Genomic DNA, 6000 nt, shown 5'->3' on the forward strand with positions numbered 1-6000 from the left:
GGTGTCAGTGTCTGACTTCTATCTAAGAGGTCCAGGGATCGATTCCCAGTTAGGAGTGTATATATATATATATATATATATATATATATATATATATATATATATATATATTGTTACGGAACAGAGAGAGATAATGAACACTTCAAGTGAGAACACCAAAATCACTACTGTCCCGCAAAGTTCCAGGTTCAAAACAAAAGAGTTAGGTAAAATTACAAGTTAAAGTTTAATGCTCAAACTAACAACTAAACATTCAGGACTCATAAGGATAATGTAATGGCAAAAAACAGGTTAAATATATGGTTAACTGCAATAGCCTCTATTAACACGAAATTAGCAAGTGTAAATTTATCTAAGTCAGCCCTGATAAAATGAGAAAACTGGATAATGCTCAGTTAATGCAAGATATATTATTACAGATACAAAATATTATTAATAATGGCTGACATCAAAAATTCCACATGAATCACAAAAACCTTACCAGGCCTACGAATTAACACCTTATGCTATACAGTACAAGAACAAAATGTAATAACACTTATACTCAAATTACACAGCAGCCAGATGGTTGGAGACTTCCTGAGCACTCACAAAAATAATAACAACTGTACAGGGGAGGACAGAGATGTGAACAAAATGAGGAGTAGATCTAAGTGGCAATTAATGCAGAGACTGAGCTCATTATATAGGGGCCGGCAGAGCTTGATACAACTTGTAAGAAGGACGCGCAAATGAAGCCATAGGGGACAAAGAGTTGACACTCCTGCTCTGAACAACAGAAAGAACGACTTACTCTACTATAAGGGAGGAGAAGGGGGGAGTGAGGTAGAACACGGAAGCTTGGTCACTATGGAAGCCACGAGGCGAATCGTGATCAAACATGCAGCATACTGTACGTTAGAATTATACAAAGGATGATGAAATCATAGGCTATGTAACACCTCCCCACAAAAAAAAAAAAATTACAAAGGAAATTTCTTATTACTCTAAAACAATCTGTCTAAAGTCTAGATAAGCAATCTGCAATAACATTTTCTTTCCCCTTGACATGTTGTATATCCAATGAATACTCCTGAAGAAGTAGACTCCATCTTGTCAATCTCTGATTTTTATCTTTAAACTTACTAAGGAATTTCAGTGGGTTATGATCGGTATAAATGACTATGGGGTCAAAACCAGAACTCAAATAAAATGAAAAATGCTGTAAACCCAAAATCAAGGCCAAAAGCTCTTTCTCAATAGTTGAGTAGTTCTTTTGAGGTGGAGTGAACTTCTTACTGTAATAAGATACAGGGTGTTCAATACCCTGATCATCCTCTTGCAGCAAAACAGCCCCAGCTCCTGTATCACTTGCATCAACAGCCATCTTAAAAGGCTTAGCAAAATTTGGAGTAGCGAGCACTGGCTGACTTAATAGGATAGCTTTAAGTTTACTGAAAGAGGATTCACAGTTATCGGTCCAGACAAATTTAACTCCCTTTTTCAGTAGGTCTGTAAGTGGTGATACAAGAATTGAAAAGTTAAGAACAAATCTCCTGTAATAACCTACCATTCCCAAAAATCTTTGTAGTTCTTTCCTACTTTTAGGTCTGGGAAGATCACTTATAACCTGAACCTTAGCTGCTGGTGGTGCAACGTGTCCATCACCAATTACGTATCCAAGGTACTGAACTTTAGCTTGACCAAACTCACACTTTGATAAATTAGCTACAAGATTAGCCTGAACCAAACGCTCAAGAAATTTACTGACATGGCATAGGTGATCTTTCCAGTTGTCACTGAAGATTAATACATCGATGTCGCGTGTATAAGAAAGACCGATGGGTAAATGATCACTTCCCAAGGAGTCGTCATAAGGGTCCCACGAGAAATCTTGATGTATACCAGGGGAGGCCAAAGATAAGTCAATGGCCGAAAAGTTACCAGTACGATCATCTACACGAGTCGCTCTACCATCGTTCAGAAGACAAAGGTTGGACTGTAGTATTAGGTCGGCTACTTGCTCCCCACGACCATCAATCATCAAGCTACCCCATTGATAGTGATGGGTGTTAAAATCGCCCAACACTAACTTATTCCCAGGCAGATGTTCAAATATTGAATATATAGCATCACTATCAATGAGGCCATGTGGAGGACAGTACAGAGAGCAAATTGACAGATACATGTTATAAAATTTTACTCTGCACGCGAGCGCTTCCAGAGTAGAATTTAGAATCACTTCCGTTTGTGGGTGTGATTTGTGTGTGTAAATGGCTACTCCGTGACCTTCATATCTTCTATATGGGTGGTAGTGTTTTAACTGTGGAGGATCAGGGTGATCCTCTAGGTGCGTCTCCTGTAAATAAACAACGTCTTGCCTGTGTATTGAAAGCAAGATTGCTATATCTTGTAACTTATTCCCAATACCTCTACAATTCCACTGTAATACAGTGAAAGCGACGGTTTAAGATTTACGTTGGGGGCCAGTGTGCTTTGTCTTTTTTTGTCACCTGCCGGCAGGCGAGCGACTACTGGGGGACCTATCCTGGTGCTTGTTTACGGAAACCTCCATTTTTTTGTCAATTACTAGGTTCCCTGACTCCCCTGAGGAAGAGCTAACCTTCTCCCTCGCCGGAGTGGGAACTGGAAGAACATGAGGACGAGACTGTTTTGTGAGGGTGGTCATGTTACTTTTACTAGACTTGTCAGGCTTTGCTTTAGGCCGTACTGATGGAGAGGCAGCAGTAGCCTGAGAATAGGTTGAAACCTTAGGGATGTCAGTGAGAGAGTTTGACCGGACGGGAGGCCGAGATGGAGAGGTACTGTGAGTGGCAGGAGAGAGAAGGACAAGATCAGTCTGCGTCTCTCCAGAGCACATCACAGGACGGGACATTACCACCGAAGCATAGGACCTATTTGGGGTGGGAATTGCATGCAACTCCTTCACCATTTTCCTAGCTTCGTAATAGGAAATTTCCTCAGTTGCCTTCACTGTGCAGACCTCCTTCTCCTCCTTCCACTTGGGACAGTCCCTAGAGGAAGTGGAGTGAGTGCCCTTCCAGTGAAAACAACATACTGTCTCAGATGTACAATGGTCCGCATCATGACCTTGGGTTGCACACTTGCCACACACTGACCGGGAAGCCCGAGAAGTCTTTGTACCATGCCCATATAACTGGCATTTCAGACAACGGAAAGGGTTGGGGATGTATGGCCGCACATGAACAATTTCGTAGCCGATTTTTACATGGCTAGGCAGTGACACTTTACCAAAAGTTAGAATGATGGTCGCAGTCTTTGTCCTGACACCTTCCGAAAATCTTGTTATGAAGTGGGCATCGATTACATCTTGTTGAGCAAGTTCCTCTATGATCTCTTCCTCACTCATCACCATGAGATCCCTGGAAGTGATGACACCCTTGCAGGAATTCATGGAAGTTGGGATCTTGGCTTCAACATCATAGATATGAAACTTGCACAGCTTCAGCAAGTCCTTAACCTGGGAAGAATTGCAAATCTTTACGAGGAGGTCTCCATTTGCAAGTTTTTTTACTTGTTCCACCTCCCCAGCACAGCCATCAATAACCTTCTTAATCATGAAGGGATTGAGACTGCTCAAGGGAGTGGAACCTAGAGCATGAATGGTGACAAACTCCGCGTTTTTAACATCAACGTCACGAGGCAAACGAGTCTGGGGCCGTTCTGTCTGGGGGCTGTCAGTCCGTGTAGTAGTCGGGGGTCGGTTAGGACTACCTCCCCCCCTGAGGGGGGGGAGGCAGTAGGGGCGTCTGCCATAGAATCCACTCCCCCTAATGGGGGAAGTGGAAAGGAGGAGAGAAAACAACCAAAGGACAAAATACCAGGGGTAGACCACCTATGCCTGAGGTTGCCCTCTCAAACCACTCCAGGGAGGCCCGACCGTGTTTATTCACGCCCCAGAGCGATCAGTGGGGGGGACCCTCGGTGGGCGATAAGCAAAGGTAAACTCAGTTTATTAGAACAGACACCTAATGTTCAAGACTAACAGGGAGGGGAGGTAACTGAGAACTAGCTAAACCTAAGCGTCACCAGAAGGGTGAAAAAAAAAAAAAAGAAGCAATGCCGGTGAGGTAGCCATACAAAGCTAGAGAAGAGCGCAACGAAAAATACGTCAACACCCTGCACAACCATGCCTCAAAGTCCCCTGGGAGCAGAGTCACTTTCGCATGTTCGTTCTTTCAAAGATTCCCTGCACATATAGTGCAGGCCGGGCCATACATTAGCCCGTTCTTTCGTTCAAAGATTTCCTGCACATATAGTGCAGGCCGGGCCAAACATTAGCCCGGTCAGTGGGGTATGGGCTGGTTAAACAATAGAAAGTGGGGAGGACAGGACCTGGGACGCAAAAGTAGTGATTGAGGACGCCCTTTCACAATTTAACTTAAATGCACAAAACATTCCCATTGTGCTAATAGTTATAACACAATGATCATGAATATGGAAACACTGACGCCAAAAGCTGTCTGAGTGGAATTCACAATGCTTTTATAATAACGATACTTCAGAACGCATGTCCACACGACCAACACTATAGAAAAAATGTTAACTCTTTATAAATGAGGGGTACGTGGGAAAAGACAACAGGTTTTCACAAGTCTTTCACACATACACGTACAGTATACACACGACTTATATATAATGATAACTAAACAATCACTTGTGATTACGAAGGCAACTAAACGATTATTTTATACATGAGGAGATATAAAGTGAACTAAAGATTAATAGCCATCATCACAATATCGATAAAGTTTGCATCAAGAACATACAAAACGATAGTGATGTATAATGAACCGACTAATTCGTTAAAGTGCTGCGAAATCAAACCCGCTTATGGCCGTACCTTTAAAACTGAGAGTGATGGAGAGTGCAAGTTCCCATTTTTTTATAGCAATTTATGAAGCACTCGGCAAAAATAAAACGTGTCTAGCTTTTCTTTATCGTTCCTGGTTATTGCACATTAATGAACCACGAAAGACTAGAGTATGCCTCTCCCCCTTCATTATCTCAAATGTAATAATATACAGAGTCAGAACACGACCGGTGCTGAAGACGGACGCCTTCATGTGGTGGCATAGACAGAAGCTGGTGGTTCAGCTACCAGGCTATACTAACGTTCCTCAGCAGAAGAGCAACGTCAATCTGCAATCCGCCGGGTTCACGTTTCATACAAACCTGGGACCACAATGATAACAGAATACCACCCCTACTGTACAGTCATAAGAAAAAGTATCGTTACCCCCAGGACTAATCGATGCTAAACGACCGTTAGCTGGGCTATGTGAGCGGGTCCTTGCTGTTCGCCCCTCCCCTATCTAGTGTTGCCATATCACAATCCCATTACAAGAGTTGGAATAATGAGCAAGAACGAGCCACCTGGCAGTGAAATATATAGGACGTGTTTGCGTTACCCTGAGCGCCCCGCCGGGGATTAATAATGAAACTCGGCAGGTTTATTATTTTCCTACTGTTCAACGCTGATTATCTATAGAATACAACAAATAAATTATTTTGAATGGTATTAAATCTATATGCATCGAATGTGTGTGTGTGTGTGTGTGTGTGTGTGTGTGTGTGTGTGTGTGTGTGTGTGTGTTTAATGATAGTCTAGCAGGGGTGCACGAGATCATTTGTTTGCTTTAGATGGGTGGTTAAATTCTTCAGATGGATGCTTCAGAAGTCTAGAGGTTGTTTTCGACGCAGGGGGTGGGTATACAAAATATTGAAGCAATGAGACGGGTATACAAAATATTAAAGCAATGAAACTGAACATGTATTATTATTTTCCTTCTACTCAACATTTATTATATGTAGAAAGCAATACACATCATTATTATACTGAAATTTACTAAGTTGGCTTGTATCGGCTGAAGTAGTATCATACGTTTGGCATGGGTGCACATACTCATTGCCCGTCCGTATGTGTGTTGCCGACTTCAGACCATCCGGTTATATTTTTATTTAATATTTTCGGTGTCG

Source organism: Coenobita brevimanus, chromosome 39 (genome assembly GCF_032717465.1).
Source record: "Coenobita brevimanus isolate Jiangsu-jjx chromosome 39, ASM3271746v2, whole genome shotgun sequence".
Classification (NCBI taxonomy): Eukaryota; Metazoa; Arthropoda; class Malacostraca; order Decapoda; family Coenobitidae; genus Coenobita; species Coenobita brevimanus.